At 41.6% G+C, this 18,076-nt stretch overlaps 1 long non-coding RNA gene across 1 annotated transcript; it reads right to left on the reverse strand.

Annotated features, from left to right (window-relative positions):
* Nucleotides 1-527: 527 nt before the first annotated feature.
* LOC118101945 lies at nt 528-17,867 on the reverse strand. The gene is made up of 4 exons (XR_004694605.2): nt 17,752-17,867; nt 1,309-1,377; nt 1,110-1,199; nt 528-875 (listed from the first exon to the last, which is right to left on the reverse strand). It is a non-coding gene; the product is annotated as an uncharacterized LOC118101945 (long non-coding RNA).
* Between the last annotated feature and the right edge of the window lie 209 nt (nt 17,868-18,076).

Consider the following 18,076-nt stretch of genomic DNA (forward strand, 5'->3'; position numbering starts at 1 on the left):
CCGGTCTTAAAATCCATAGAGAGATCAGTGTTCAGTTTGTGTCGTCACAGCTTGAAAAGCTTCCAGAATGTGTCTCCTGTGATCAGATTTCACTTCCCTGCTCTATATACAAAACTTATCTAAGTCCTCTGTGTTTAACGCCAAATGATGTTATTTTTACCCAGGCTGAGTTTATAGATGTGTCTGGTGTCACTGGTTTTGTGAAGTAAGAGCTAAGGACATAAAGACTGTGGCTGAGCAGGGACACAGCAGGTCTCCACTAACCACGAGGTCAATGGTTCGATCTCCGGCTGCTACATTCAAGTGTCCTTGGGCAAGACACTGAACCCCTGATGGCTTTACTGGCAGTATGTGAGTAATATGTGGTAGAGAAAGTGCTGCACATAGATCAAACCTAGAGAAGTGTATATAAATACAAACCATTTACCATAATAAACAGGTTAATTCATAATTAACAAGCACATGAGTGGACAGCCAGAGCTAAGCTAAACTAAACTAAAGGTCAGCCATAGTTGTAACTTCATATTCTACAGTATAACATGATACAACAAGACTAAAACCCCCAACCACTAAATTGCACCTATTGCAGCCCCGATAGGTGACACACACAAAACGTTTTCTGGCCTTTTGACATTGGCAAAGGTTGAGGTCGACGACATCTCCTACAGATCTCATTAGAAACCAATTCAGAACCATCCATTATACTGTTGTGGCCTCTTGACTTTTTATTAGTGGGGCAGTGGCATTTCTGTCACAGTGCTGTGGAAATGACGAGCATGTCGTGCCGTCATTGTCCAAGCACCTCTATAACTCCGGTCTGAATCCATGTGTCGGGAGTCTCCGCCGGGTTAGGACAGAGGACGCATCTGTGGTTACTGAGAGAAACGAAAAAGGATCCAGGTATTTGATCAGGAGACGCACTCGCTGTTGACCTTTAGGTGAGTAATTGACTCACTTTTAAAAGGTTTTCATATGTTGGTTATGATTTGACCTCAACAGAGCTGATTATTCCTCAGCATATCACATATTTCACCGCATTATTTCAGAGAGCTGTCGCCAGGTAAACATAAATCAAACTCTGAACATCCGGTGTGCGAGGAGCCACAGACCTGTCCTGGATGAACATGGCTCATGTGAAGCGGTTTCAAGGAATCCCCATGTCGAAGGTACGTTAACACGCTGCTCGAATGAGGAGTGCTCTGTGATGACAGTACACAGGAATAGGGCTGCGGTTAAAAACCACAGGAGCATACCTTCGCTTGAGAAGTTGCAAGTTTCTTCATGTATTTTTCTTTCTTTTTTTTTCACCTGGCAAGGACGATCACTCCCTGAAGATCAATCAGTGGCACCAGAGTGTCTTTTCCGAGAAGAGTCAATCTAAGAGAAGCAGTAAACAGAAGTAATAAGTGGCCATTTACACTGGGGATTTGTGCCACATCTGCAGTTGATCATTTGGATTTAAGATATGGGGACTGCAGAAGGCCGCAGCATATGATTCCCATCATTTTCAAGCTGAAATTATTCATCTGCCCTGCGGATGTAGGCATTGTCATCTTAACACAGACCAAACTCATCATCAACAATTTTGTCATCTGTCTGTATTTCCTATTAAATATACACAGTTGATTCATATTCATATATTTTTTTGATGCAGAGAAGCATAGCTATAAAAGTGTTCACCCTGCTGTTATGCTTTCATGATTCATTGTTTTTTTTAAACACTGGATCAAAGCCATGTGGGTGTTTTTATGGAGCGATCGATAACAAGATACCGTTTGATGTGAAAGTGAAAACAGATCTCCACATTGTGACCTAAATTATTCAAAAAGATAAACGATAAAATCTTCACACACCTCTTCCAAGTGCTTGTGCACATTCTTCTTTGCTTAAACTCTGTCTGGTTGTGTGGGAAACATATTTGGTTCAGTTCGACTGAGTCTGGACTCTGACACCTAAGGAATTAAACGATATTGATTTGAAGCCATTTGGGTCTAATTCTGCCACGACGCCGGGAATCCATGATGATAAATCCACGATGTGCAGTGTAGTCAAACAGCGCATTTAGTCCGATGGACAAAATTTGGTCGCACAACTCTGGAAAGTCGTCCTTATCGTGAGATGCCAGGCTGGCTTTCATTCACCTCATGTGTGATGTCAATCTGCACGTGGAGGAACACGACAAATCACAAAAGATATCATGACATGTTCAAAAGTTGGGAAATCTGATGTCAACCAATGTGATGAAGTGCAATGAAAACGGACATCAAATAAACAAACGGACAAATAAATCCTGGCGTCCATGAAGCTTGCGACGTAAACTCGCAGCACAGAAACAGGCCTTTTTTCTTCATTTTGTTTTTAATGTTACATTTTCTAGTTGCAACTTTTGCAACTAGAAAAGTCCAGGCTCTCCACACGCACTGTTTACCTGCTGGCAACCAAAAGCCTGCTATAACCCGATTGGTCAAAAGTAGAAACTAAAAGGCTTCGTTCCTCACCGACAGATTCGACATATTCTCGCGCAGAATCTGTTAATAACGATTACACGGACACCTGACCGGAAATTAACAGCAATTCTTTTTCGTTACAGACATGTGTTTTCTTTGAAATTGAATTAATTTGACGTCATAAAACAAGTGTAAATAATTTCTCTCAGGTGCTTGAGTTTGAATAGAAACAGGTCATTCTACATAAAAGGAAGGTTTATTCAGGATTTGTGCAGAAGCGATGAGGGCCCAAGGCAATTAGACTCCAAACAAGTATCACTCTGATGAATGGTTGTTTCTCTGGTTCCAGTCATTGAGAGGTTTGTGTAAAGAGGAGGACTATGCGTTTCTGGGAACGTCTCAAAAATCAGCGGAAGAGACGGCCGAAGGAACCGGAGCTCTGCAGGACGACAGGAGGGACCCAAAGGAAGACAGGGTGAGAGATAAGACTCTAAAATTAAACAAACCCACAAAACTCAACACTCGATTTATTTAAAAAACTATTTTTGAAAGAGAGCGTGTTTGTGCGTGTGTCCCAGGTCCGCCGGCGACTGGAGAGAGCAGAGCAGGAAAAAGAGAGACTCAGAGCGATAGAGGAGAGTAAGAAGGTGAACACACACACACACACACACACACACACACACACACACACACACACACACACACACACACACACACACACACACACACACACACACACACACACACACACACACACACACACACACACACACACACACACACACACACACACACACACACACTTTTTCTTTTTGATAATACACGTCTGTACAACTGTGAAACCAAAAAGCCTCTTTGCTTTCAGTCTCTGGCACGGGATGAAATGTCGGGACACCAGCTCGGCCTCGGTTGCTGGTGTTTGTTTTCTCTTGAGGACGCACTCTTGCCAACACATGCAGATCTTCTCTGAAACCCAAACAAAAGTCTGGAACCACAGTACACACAGTGCAGACACACAGGTTGCACCCGGGAGCTAAGTGGTAGTAACTGGAACTGGTCAGCGTGATGACAGATCGTTCTTGCCCGGGGGTTGGGGTGAGGAAATACCTGAGATTTTGGATTTTAGTGTTCATAAGCTTTGTGACTATTTTGGTTTCATTAGATAAAGCTTTTTCAAACTCGGACTATTTCTAAATCCTTTCGTCATATTATTGTTTTACGTTGTCTCTCCGAGTCTCGAACCAGACTTAATCTAGGATTGTCACTTTTTAGGAAAAAAAAAAAAAATTCATATTCAAACAGTAATGACCGCTTCAAATTCCAAATATACTGAGGTAGTTTGCCTCGGGATCCAGCAGAGGGCGCTCACTATCAGCTTCATCTATTGCATAACCTCTTGACCAAATGTAATTGAGTAGATGATATTTATTGAAATAAAAACTTATTTAAGTATAATAACAAAGCAAATGCACTGTGCTGCATCCCACCACTGTATAGTGACACCAAAGCATCTGAGAAGCGGCGTGTGGAAGTGTTTTGAGTGGAAGGCGCAGTAACGCACGAAAGGTGAGGCCGCTTGTCGACTTTGTACCATGCAACTGCCTTACTCTTCGACGACTACAAATCTGTGTCCAAGCGAGGAAGTGGAGGAGGCATCAGAGAGGAGCGGAGCAACGTTGAGTGCTCAGTCAACGACAAACAGCGCGCCATGTCAAATCCGTGCAAACTTTAGTTCCCCCAAAAGTGACAGTCCTCATTTGAACCAAAGAATGGGTATGAAATCAGTCGCCTTGTTTGACCATTAGCAATTAGCACATGGCAGTCGACTTACGCTCATGTTTCCTTTGCCTTATCACTCCTGTGAATGGAGCTCATTATTCACAATTTAAGACGCTGTGCTTCACATTGGGTGAGACCAGGCTGCAATAATCAGCCTAATGGAAAGAGTGGGCTGAGCGGATCATGGAGACAGGCGGTGCTGTGATGCCCGGGATCGATGAGTGTTAATTCCCCATCAAGGTTCACTTCGTTGCTCCTGGCAAAATCAGATTCATTTCCATTGAAAAGACCGGCTGTGGAAGGCAACTCTGACCCTCTGTCAGGGGCTGCTGGGCTCATCAGACACTCACACACACTTCACGCTGCTAAACATTGACACACACACAAATAAACACACACACGCTGGAGCAGAAAAAACCCATTTCACATTTCCAAAAAGAAAGGAGTTGTGAGTTCATGCCCAAGATTCATTCGCAAACACACAGTTGCCAAAACAGATGGACATCCTCATTGACATGGAATGCACACGCATGCGCACACAAAACAACGGCCGGTGCTTTGAGCAGCTGCCCCGTTTCTGACAAGAGTGTGTGAGGTCAACAAGGGACATGTTCTGTTGTTGTTGTCAGTGTTTCCGCTGTGTGCACACACAAACACGTACACACAGATGCACAAAATGGCAGGAAGTGGATGACAACATTTACCCTGATAGAGACGACTGTTACTCTCACCTCAATATGGAATGTACTTTCCACTGAACCCAAACTTAACCCCAGACACACACACACACACACACACAAACAATATAACAGGGGCGGGGACCACTGGCTCTCGGGCCGTGAAACAATTTGATCAGGCCTGCAAGGTCATTCATAAATGGGCTTAATTTAAGCAAATTCTAAATACAAATCAAAAACCAAAGCTTTATGTTTTTCTGAAATCAAATCAAATAAAGACGGTTGACTAGCTTGGTCCTATGGGTAACAGGTGTCATGGCGACTGCCAGGAAAAGCAGATGCAGTGTGTTGCGCTTTCAAATAGAAATGGACTCGCAATTGTTTGAAGTAAAAAAGGAAAAAACATGTTGCAAAACTGGATGAGTTACAAGGACAAATGCTTTTAGATGAAGAGCAGAAGTTCTAGCTATTGCTTTAGACGGGTTAGTATGACATGCAATACGTTTTGAACATGTAAAATAGGATAAAATATGTCCAACATCTACTTACTATGTAAAAATACAGTGGATGAATGTTCATCCTGAGCAGATATTGAACGTTACCTCTAATTACATCTCAGCAGTTTCAACTGATGCTGGCAGCAGGTGCACGAGGACTCGAATAAACACGGAAGAGGAGGTTATCAAAACAAAAGTGTATTTCATGCTTTGACTTTGTGTGTTCAGAGTTGTTTCTGCACCAGCATCTCGGTCCAAAACAAACACTTCACCACGCACACTCCGCCGACCGCAATCTCTTTGTGTGCTCTGCAAGGTGTTGCAAAACCCGGTGAAAATGGCTCCTCGTTGCATAACCGACTTGTAAAAATGGATCGCTGGTGCATCTCAATGGTGGGTTGAGGCTTTATTTAGAGCCTGGTCTTATTCTCCTGAAATAACAGCCTGGGGGGGTTGTTGCCTGCCATGATGGCTGCTGAGTGGCGAGACGTGCGTAAAGTGGCACAAAGACTGCTCAAAGCCTTGTGGGTATCCTGACTTCTACACCAGACACCAGAAATGACTCTCCTCCTGTCTGCGTGCGCAAGCAGCCCATTATGACCCGCAGTTAGGTTTTATTGTAACGCGACCACTTACAGTCACAGTAATTATGAGAGGAGCAAGTTAAGTGCTGCAGAATAGAGGGGGGGTGGTTGGGTTGTTAAAACAGGATGTTTTCTCTCTATTGGGGTTAAATGCATGATTTAAGCTGCAAAGAGTATTCCAAGTTTCAGATTTGCTTTCGCCTGCCGATTCCCAGACGTGTCTTATCTTATTTAGCTGCTTATAAATAACCTGATATATCAAAAACTTTGTAGGCGTGTAAATATGCCCCAAAGTCTTTTTAAAGTAAAAAAAATGTCCACTACGCCTCCCCCCCACACACTTTTGGGACATTTTCCCATCTGTGCAGACAGTTTATGGTCTCGACCCTCAGACCCTCAGATTGCTCTATACCCTGACGCACAACTACACAACCCCCACAGCCGGCCAGATGGCTAATTGCCAACATGATTGGATCACAGACACAAGGCAAGTGTTAACACAATTCATCAATTTGGCAGCGATCACCAATTTAAAGGCAATTTGTTGAACGTGTGCTGCTTCCTCCTCACGCAGCATGAAGACATAGGACGTGTGGATGGAGCATGAGTGAAGTAATCATTCAAATGGCCAAATGCTCATTTTCAACTCAAGGCCTTTTTGGAAAGAATGTCCTGATTGTTGACGCTGTAACTGCTTTCACCTTCACGCCATATGTGTCAGCAAGGCTTCCTCTTCAAACTGGCCGGCATTAAACTAAATGCCTCCCTCGCTCACATCAATTTCCTCCACACATTACTGCTCCCCTGACAGACACACACACACACACACACACACACACAGTGACAGAAATGTTAATCGATGGCAGGCGTTGTCCACTGAGATCAACGCGCCTCGCCCATCTCACATGTATCTCTGTCTGTTGTCCATACACAAAGATTTCTCTCAAACACACACTTGTGATAAATGAGCCGGTGCATAACTCACACACAAACACACACACACACACACACACAGGGCTCGGTGGTGCAATATGCACTATTATTGTATCAGGGGAACCTTGTAACCTTCAAATTCATCTTATTGTGCTTTAAGAGATTAGAGAAGATTTACTGTGAAGGGCTGTGGGTGTTCTTTTTCTGCCCATAGCTGGTTTGCAGCTGTAAAATCAAACAGTTTCTCTTTGTACACAGGAAGTATAATGTATCTGTGCTATATGAGGTGTGTCCACTATATTGTTAAAGCCAATGACAAGTTTATGTCAATAAATAAGTTTATTAAATGAGGCAATTTATACATCTGTAATCCACGTTCCAAAAAAGCACACATAAATATAACATATAGTCTGACTAACGGAAACTATAAAAGGGTAAACAATTATAAAAAGTTTTATTTGCTGGTTTCATTTAGTTTGTTTCTTTTCCTAAATTGGTTTTATCGAGTGTCGTTTTAAGCAAACGCATGCAGGATACATTGTGGTTCAAATGCAATCTATTTGGTCAGAGCTCTGGAACTGGTTTAACTCTTAATGTGTCTGTACAGTGTTCATATTCTTAAAAATGATCATAGAAATATGAAAAAGTGAGTTGAAATATCACAGAACTCCTCGTTTTTCAGCACAGGGCAAGTATTGAAGTTGAAGTTATTTTACAATAATTGATAACCATTTGAGTCATTCCTTCCCTGGACCTCAGATACACCACGTTTGTCCACATTTTATGAGCCAAATGGACTTCTTGCACTTTGGCGTCTTGTGATTTTATAAGAACATTATGGCAAATGTGTTAGCAAATCGTTGCACATGTGGCACATATATATCAGCATTAGCCTTCATTTGGCGAACAGTTTCTGGTCTGAGTCCAATATTAAAATATCTGGGTCTTAAACTACTGAAAGCTCACACTCTAATCCCGAACCAAAAACAATGAGCCAAAAGAGGCCAAAAGGCTCATTTGACCCTTTACTGCAATGAAAAAACTTCCTATTAATATGTATTATTGTGGAATAAAGTTGCCTATAACTCTGTGTTTCAGGAGAAAGAGCAGCAGTGGCAGACTCATGTAGCAGAGCTGACCTCCAGCCAGGAGAAGACTCTGCCCGACCGACTGGCACGACTCAGAAGATTCAGGGTGATGATGACAGACAGACGCATCATGATCTGAACCTTAGCTGCAGAAACAAGTGTCGATGTCAAACACACAGCTGACGAATCGACCAGCTGCTGTCTGACATGCTAACAATCTGAGATTCAACCCCACAGCAGACACAAGGCGTCTAGTGTTTCAAAGCTCCTGGAGAAGAGAAGAAGCTTTTTAAAAAGGATCCAGCCCCTGCTATTTATCACACATAGAGCGTTCCGGGATGTCATCATCGAGTTACACTGCGGTCAGAGTTCAAGGTCACAGATCAGGCATCTGTTAATGAGACATGTCAGAGGCTCTAAAATGCATGCATGCTTTGAAGTTCAGGGAGCAGCTTTGGTAGATTGAAGGGTGAGGAGCTGTCATCATGGAGTTAGCCGTTGCTGCGTGTCAGACCAGTGCCAAGTAATCATTTCCTGGACTTAAAAGAGACAACCTGTTCATCAAATATTCTGGGTGAGGCTAAAATTACTTTTTTTCTTTGCTTTTATTGGCCCTTCAACAGTCTTCCTGCTATTTGGCCAAAGGCCCCTCGATCCCTCAGCATAGAGATGTAGAGATATAGAGATGGACGACATTACAGCTTCTAAACGTTAAGCCAAATCATCTTGACTGCCCCCTGGTGGCTGGCTGCATTACAGGTCTTAAACCTATGCCCATGTGTGTTTTTTTCCCCAGTAAGTTGAGCGGAGTCAAAAAAGGAAGATGGCGGTGCCCATGTCCGGTATATTTTGGCTTCATTTTTTCAACAACGAGAGGAAGTGGAGACACCTCATCATATACAATAAGGATTATAGGAGACTAGTTAAAAAGGAAAAACTGGTAACTCTTTAATTTTCTTTTCCTCTTTCTTTCCTGACACTTCTCTCCTCCTGCAGGAGTTTCAGAGGAAGGTGCTGGTAGAGGAGTCGGGGACGGAGGTCGGGGCAACCACAGTCAACCAACTTCCCACCAGGATGTAGATTCACCATAAGAGGGAGTCACTCTTTAAGTCACTCTCTGTGTTGCTCTTTAACATGAATAAATCATCAGTGTGTCCAATGAGACATTAATACAGTCAGTGTGACTGAATGACATGATTATAGAAGACAGGATTTTAGAATAGATTTCAGCAAGTACTGACAGATGCTGCACTGTCTCTGTACACTCGTATCCCTGCTGCCACACTTCCACTGCATCACCTTTGCTCATGACTGGGATTTCCAATTTTTAATTCTAAAGCACCAAAAACCTTCAAGAGCAGCAAAAACACGTTTGATAGACACAAGATTTATTTCACATCATTACTTTTATGATCAAATTGTGCGTTTAGGCCCACTAATGGAGAACATGTCCCCTTTGATCCTCGATGAATTCCTTAAAGCAACAGTGTCCTTGGAGAGAGTTAAATGAGATGATGGATACCATGTTCATATTTGTGCATTAATTATGGACCAGTAATGCCAGGAAGTGACAGATTAGCGGCCAAGAAAGTCACATGTGCAGTAGAAATGGTTCCAGCATGTAGTTCTCCATAAAACCACAACTTTGCCATTTTGAAAGTTTGATACAGATGAAGTGCAAGTGAGCTTCAGAGTGAGCCACACTCGCTTTTTCTCAGCTTCCAGTCTATGCTAAGGTAACTAATTCCATCTCACTCCATGAATTAGTCCCTGAGAAAACTGTGAAACTGTAAAAGAAAAATTGAAAAATAAAACCCTGGATCTGCACTAAAATTGAATGGGTTATTTCCCGACACATAACGCATCCTCCCACAAAGTTTGGTCGACATCCGTTCGGTTGTTTTTGTGTAATCTTGCTCACAATCAAACAAACTAACCGACCGATGAACAAATTAACTGGAATGTTTGAAAAAAACAGTTTACAAAGTGCTTCAGACATAAAAAAACATTACAGTGCAATTACAAATTCAAATGAGACAATGGATACAACATTATTCCACAGGTGTGAAGCCCCTGAACTGAACGTCCTTCCACCAGGGGCCAGGGGCATCAGGGATGAGGAGGTGAGCTAGGTAAGACGGTGCCAGGCCATTCAAGGATTTAATAACAAGAAATCAAATGTTCAAATCAATTCTAATAATGACAGATCACCAGTACAATGAGGCGAAAATGGGTGCGACGTGCTCATATTTTCCAGTTCTTGTAAGAACCCGTGCAGCTGTGTTTTAAATTGGTTAAAGGAGGTTGATCGATTTCTGGGGGAGCTCGGGGGAATAAGTTGCTGGATGAGTGGGATGATCAGGACCAGGTTTTGGGGCCGAAAGTCGTCTGGTTTCCGTTTCTAGTTTGACCAATCCGGTTTGAGCAGGCATTGGTTACCCGCACACTGACCTATGGCCCATAGGCTTGTTGTCAAAATTTCATCTGGACCGAAAACTCCTACAAAAAGTATCCCTGTTTATGATCTGTAGTTCTAGTTACTAGTCTGACTGTAAACGGTGTGAATGGAAAACAGAATCTCGGCCTGAAAAACCTGTCTGAAACAAAAACCACAAGTTATTGGCAGTTGCCCCTTGAGGTTGACGCGCGGGAAAACTCCCTGTGGCCTTCACCACTTCCGCTTTGTCAGTAAATAAACGTATTTCCAAAATGAATTTGTTTAATAGGAAGAACATTGAAAACTCAACTCTTGTTTATTCTGCTAAAAATGAAATAAAAAAATCTCTGCATTCTTCAATTAGCCGACTGAAGTTGTATAACCGCAGCAAATAAAGGTTAATCTTTGCTTCACAAGTAAAACAGTTTATTTTGTTCACACCGCTTAATTCCGAAAGTATGACAGAAAATAAACGTAGTGATGCATGAACCAAAACAAGGCGAGGGTTGTTAAAGACTTCATTGGTGGAAAAAATTACGCTCTTGTATAACTCTTCTTCAGTTGATAGTCATCTGAGACCGCAATCTGCCCGTGGTGACATCGTGTTTACCAGGTGGCTCTGCTTTTTAAGAATAACTCTTGATGAAAGGGAGAAGATAATCCTCAGCTTGTGTGCCATAACGTCTAAGTTTAGACACGATTTCAAACTACTAAAATTGTGATCTTTTTTGTAAATAATACGGCATGTGTGAATGTGTGTATTGTTGCATTTGTTGATGCATTCCAGTAAATGTAATGTTTGTCTTAATATGAATGTGTGTATGTATTTTGTGGTTGTTGTGTATTTGTCCTTGCATCCTTGTCACTGCATGTGGATATTCATCTGTCTGCAGGAACAAGATTCAGGAAATTCTGAGTATTCGGCTCACTGTGGCCTTTTATGGTAAATGAGTGGGCTGAAGAAGACACCAGCAGAAAATAGACAGTGAAATTAATAAATGTGAAGTCTGAGTCTGGTAGACACAAAACAAAAGGCCAGAGATGGTCGAGTAGTGTCCTGGACACAGGTTTATACTTGTAAACAAAGGATTGCATTTGAATGATAATTAGTTTTTATCATATCCTATGAAACAAACACTAGCAAACACTCAACATCATTAGACAATAACAAACGAGGACATCTTTAAGATGTCATAAATACACACACACACACACACACACACACACACACACACACACACACACACACACACACACACACACACACACACACACACACACACACACACACACACACACACGTTGTCATTTTTATCTTGATTAATGAGGTTAGTCAGAACCTACAGCTGAGACTGACTCATGGCTTCAAGCATGTAGTTCTGACATATATATATATATATAAAAATAACATAAATGTTAGACATTAGCATATGAAGATCATTTTATATCGGATAGTTCCTATAATTTCCAAATATCTTATGCCATTTTCTTACTGTGAAAAAGTGAAGGAGAAAATAATGAAATGGAGGAGGATGAACTACTACTTTTCTTATTTACGCAGATAGACAGAGAATCGTGTATGTTTTTGCTGTGACCTTTATGTATGTTTGTGTGTGCGCATGTAATGCGTGTGCATGGCTCTGTATGAAAAAGCATGAGTGCATATGTGCACAAGCATTTACAATATTTATTGTATGCAGAACAAGCATGCATGCAGTGTAGTGTTTGTTAGTTCATACAGGTTGTGAGTGCGTGGAGGCTGGTGGTGTGTGTGCCTGTGTGTGTGTGTGCATGTGTGTACAAGGTGTGGCCTGTGGCATTTTCCAGAGCGACACATGAAAGCATTCAGAAAGTATTCATATCAGAGTTCCATAGAACTCTTTCATTCTCTGTTCATTACAGGGGAAAAAAACTAAAGCAGTTGACAGAGATGGAGAGAAGGGGGGGAGGAGGAGGAGGAGGAGAGGAAGGTGAGATGAGGAGGAACAGGTGTTTCCAGAGTGGCAAAGAGAAAGAACAAAAAGGAGAAGTATTTGACTTCTAATGCAAAGTGTAGTTGTGCCTGAGGACACAGACGTACAGGAGGGTGAACTCTCCTCGCTCTTTCCCACTGCATGTGCACCATTCTCTTCCTCTTCCCATGAGAGCCCACAGAGTTTCAACCAGAGACTGTGTTAATGCCGAAATGTGACAATAGTTTAGTTGTGACAAACTAAACTATTTTCTTTATTGTTTGCTTGTCAAATAATACTGAGCTTGTTATTCATGTACAGAAGTGACTGAATCAGCTGAATGTCCGTGTGTGTGTTTTGTACTTGTTGTTTCATGAACCAGTTACAGCTCGTACACACCCACAGTTCTTTACCACGGGGGTTTGGCTTTTCCCGGTCAAACTGTGGTCGCGTACAAACCATGCAGACGGTTTCATTTACGGCTGCAACAACTAATCGATTAAATCGATTGTAAACATAGTTGGCATTGGCAACTAATTTAGTAATCGATTAGTCGGTTGCACGTCACACACTGTGGAAGTGTCTCCTGAGGCGGGGGCAGTAAACCAGCCAATCCCGTGCCTTGTGTAGATCACATGACAACACTTTACATTTAAGCTTTTACAGACCATTGGCTGCAAACAGGTCAGGTTTTATTTGAGGCTTTAATGTAAAATGTTCAGACTTTTGATGTCTGTCACTTCCCTGACTTAACGAGGAGAGAGAGAGAGCAGCGGTGGTCGAGAGACCTATATGATGAATGGAGAGAAGAGAAAGAGCGCTGATACTGAAGACAAAGCAGGAATAAAGACACTTAACATAAATGAATGATTGTTTTGATAGCGTTTACGTTCTTAATAACAAAAACATCTTTGCCCTCTGTCTCAGGCTCGTTCAGCATTAGTGTGCTTATCCACAATTAATTAATTTATAGATGTCAGCGATGCCAGTTTGACTAATCTACTCTCCCTGTTAACTAGAAGACATTTTTATTATTTTGAACCCAACTTGTCAAAACAATATCATTACTTATGTTTTAACTACTCAAAACTCCTCCGGTGTGTTTTCTCATTATAGATATCTGCAATTCAGTCGAATCATTATATTATAATATTTAATTCCAGTTTCAGATGTCTTCAGTTTAATTCTGTCGAGGCATAGAATTCCAATTTTAGATTCTTGAAACTGGAATTATAATCAAAACAGCGTTGTACAAGAAGATGAAGTTGCTTTTCCAATAAACTGCTGGAACGGGGTAAAATGTAGCTTGGTGAGCTGAGCTTTCCACGGTCCATGTCTGCTGAGAGTTGCACGCTTGTTCCGGACACACACACACACACACACACACACACTTCCCTGAATACTAACATGAGGGTCCTTGTGGGTCTGGGGCCTGGCTGGATATATTGTACGTGGAGCAGGTGCAGTCAGCGAGGTCACACATTTGGGGCTACATGCAGATCGTCTGCATACGGGTCTGTGCGCACCCTAGCGGACATGGTTGGATGACGACATTTACAGTATGTCAAAAGGAACATACGCATACTGACGTGTGGAAACTATGAATTTGCTTTTACTCTTGTGTCTTTTAGAGATCAACACTTAAATATGTGAAAAACAAATAAAGAACTTGACGTTTTTTCCTCCTGTGTTCTATAAATTTGGGTTCAAATAATGATAATATTCAGAATGCAGTGTGAGCTTTATGTTTAATTAATGCATATTGGCAGTAGGAGAGCACTTTCATAATCGGGTGTGATTTGATGCGTGACAATGTGGGAGTGACAGTGAGTTGTTGAAGAGTTCCTAAGAAACCTTGTGCGTAAACAAGTTCACATGTCAGCAATGATCGCAGGCCACAGCCTGTTGAAAAACAGACATCCATCAACTGTTGGGCATCAAATGCGTCTGATGTCACGCGAGGTGATAAGAAGACGTGCTCTGAAGATATTTTCACTAGCCTTCCCCATGACGGTAATGTTACATAACCTGCAGTTACGAAAGTTTACACTACGTTAGAAAAGCATGATTAATCGTACGAAAATTGTGATCTATACGCAATCTAATTTCTATCTGACAACAATTCTTCAGCAATTTAATTAGGCTGCATCAAAACCACCTTCTCCTTAAGATTGTAAAACATAACGGTGGATAATCATGGCTTTCTCCATCAATGAGTAATAAAGTGGCGTTAACCCACATGACGCAGGGAAAGAACCAGCAGTGAAATGGAGCTTGTGAGAGAAAAATGGAGGAAAGTTTGAGTTAAGGACAAATACAAAAAAACAAAAAGGATTCCAGAAGAAACCCCGGCTGATTATGTACAAGAATCATGATCTTTCTTCTAAGCGAGGAAATCTCTATTCTCGTTGATTTCCAGGCTTTGCAGCCTTAGAGTCCAAGGAGAAATGAAAAACCACCATGGAAGGAAACATGACCTTTTCACAGTCCTATCGAGATGCTGCCGGTCAGTCTCTTGTGTTCATAAGTTTACAAAACCAAAACACTAACAGATCACTCGTCTGTTGCAGCAGAGGGTTATTTTCTTAACATGATTTATAGGTATGAGAAAAGTAAGAAAAATTAACCTAGGGAAATATCTTTTCCACTTGCCTCTGAGGGCTAACACGTTTTAAAAGAAAACATTTTCATTACCTGTTCACAGATTGAAAAAAAAAAAGAAACTTTCCTTTCAGCTCTTCTGCACTATTCTTATCTTCTGTGATCCTGGATTGACTCACAAATCCCCCCCCCAAATATTATTTCATCTCTAGTATCATTACGACGATGCGTCTATTTTCTATAAACATTTTCCAAAATCTAAAACATGATAACAGAACTTTGCGAAACTCCACTATTATTCCTAACTGTTCACAATCTAGCCACCGTTTACAGCCTGTTTACAGTGAATGGAAAATTAGAAATGTAAAAGTATATAAATAAAATTTAGCCCTCGCACTGTCTCCCTATTGGCCTTCTCCCCCCCATAAATAAAATGTATATTCTAATTAATTTGTACAACTTTTCTTCCCCTTTCACAGCTTTTGTCAGTCTATCCGAGTTAGGTGGAAAACCTGTGGCTTTACATCATACTCAGATGTCTGATCCTTAAAATACAGCATTTTAGCTATCGTCTCTTTATACCATCTGTTTCTACTTGTAGCCTCACCCCATCTATTCCCTATTGCTGCATATTGTCTTTAATGCTAGCATGAGGGCTCGTCACAGGTTTGTGTAATTCCCCTGCAATGTGGTCAGCCATCAGTTTCACGCTGAAGCTCAAGACACTAGAAACCCAAACATTAACGGTTCCTGAGAGCAGGGCTCAAATGAACCCATAGGCTTTAATATACACTGACCATAGTGAGCGATCAGCCTATGTAATCATGTCTGGAAACGCACCTAGTCAGCACATCTGATTGACGAATTTACAGTTGGCTGCAAATGTGCCCTCAACATTTCTGGGGTTTTTACGCGATCACAGCCGAGGCATTTTGTTTCCTAGAGAGCAGAACTGAAAGTGTCTGAACTAAAGGTTTCAGTTAACTGGGTTCATTGGTTCTTAAGCATTTATTGCTCAAATGCTTCCACAAACAGGCTGTTTTGTGGTTCCACTCAGCGTTTAGGCGAACACAGCTCAGCAAAAAAAAAACAGCGGCTGGCAGAGCTGTTAAGTCATTCCCAGATAAACGTCGGGAATGTGTATCCCATAATATTACTTCCAGGATGCTGATTGCATGATATTTAAGCCACAAACCCACAACCGAACAGCTGGTGTTGATCATCATCTTAATGTTGCCATCACGTAGGCAGTTTGGGAGAAGACACAGTCGCTGTGGTTTCCATATTTGTGTACGTGACAAATAAAGCTGATCTTATGTTGTGTTGGTGTCGATGACAGAGTTAGTGTGGTCTTAAGAAGCCCGCGTGACACTGACATCGCAACGTGGTAAAAAAGGATGAAAGGTGGAAAGAAAAACATCTTGAAAAACTTAATTTGGATTCTAGCCCTTCAGAGGTTGGGTTGGTTATTTGTTTCCGAATCACTTTTTATACAATTTCCGCGTTTCTCTGTTCTGTTGCCATGATTGTCCTCTCAGGAGGGCTTTGCTCACTAGCATCCTCCATTTTCGTGGCAAACCAACACAACATCGCCGGCTCACATTACTGATAGGTCAAGAGGGCATGCAATAGGTCAAGCTGACAGTGATCGCCCTCTGCTGGATTATAAGGCAAACTACCTTAGATGGTCTAATGCACTTCTAAACTGTATATTTTGAACTTGAATGGGTCATTACAGGTCAAATATGAACTTGAAATTAATGTTTAAATTTTGAATTAAAAGCGACAGGCCTAATAAATAAGGTCGTCTGGAAAAGATAAAGAAAAAAAAGTCGGTGGCTGCGGCCCTCGCACGAGTGGAATAAAAACGACCAATCATTTCATTTGGACCGAATGGAAGGATTGGCTTGCGTACCTGTCAGTCACTAACCGACCTCCCTGCCCACGCTTCCACTGCAGATGAGTCACGGAAAAGTCGGCTTCTACCAGTTGTCAGTCAGTTCATGTGTTTTGGGGGCGTAGCTTTGACTAGATGTATTAGTTGCATTATTTCGTAACTGTGGCCTGCTCTTGCGAGGTTTTCCACAATGACCGACTCCATAGCTTTAATCCAGTTCTAATACCTGGTTCAGCAAAGTAACCAAACACGTTTCCTGGTAGGATGGGCATTTACCAGAAGACGGTTTACCGGAAGAAGAAGTTTGCGAAGAGAGGTTTTTAGATTCTCTCACACACACACACACACACACACACACACACACACACACACACACACACACACACACACACACACACACACACACACACACACACACACACACACACACACACACACACACACACACACACACACACACACACCACTATCTACCCTCACTACGTGTGGTAACTGCAGCTCATTCTTCTGCAGTGAGGTTTAGCTTAGTTGTGGTTTCATGCCAATTTGGCTCCAAAACTACAAAAAGGAAAAGTACCTGATCTTCTGTTACAACATGTAAATGAACACCCACACGACCCATACTATGAATAGACATCACTCCAATTGTGGTGTACACATGAGCAACACACATCACAACTATTTTCTCGTTAATTTCCGACTTTGGTTTGAAAACTGTCGGGATTCTTCAGTTTTTTTTACTTACAGTTAAACAAGAAAACGTGTTTATGTGCATTATCATCAATTACTGTTTGTTATATGCATGAAGATGACTCAAAATGATACAAACATTTACAAATCAGCAAACACTCACACATACCTGAACACGTTGCTGCAGATCCTTCTCAGAATGAAGGGGCTGAGCTGTAATCCATGAAAAACCAAAACTTTTGATGAATTTTCCAATTTACTACAAATGTTTTCACCTGCAAAAGACCAAGGGACAAGCTCCCCCATTTAAATCCACAGACAGGAAGTGATGTCAGTGTTGCCTTCAGGGAAAGTCAGAAAAAAGAATGTCTGAGAATGGTTATTTGTTCAGACTGTTGCACAATCAACATTACATACACTAATTTACTTAAAGAGATGGATCTTCACAGTAAATCAGGTGACACAAACAAATGTCCAATGTTTATTGCTTTTGC

This window comes from Hippoglossus stenolepis, chromosome 22, assembly GCF_022539355.2.
Source record: "Hippoglossus stenolepis isolate QCI-W04-F060 chromosome 22, HSTE1.2, whole genome shotgun sequence".
NCBI classification, from domain to species: domain Eukaryota; kingdom Metazoa; phylum Chordata; class Actinopteri; order Pleuronectiformes; family Pleuronectidae; genus Hippoglossus; species Hippoglossus stenolepis.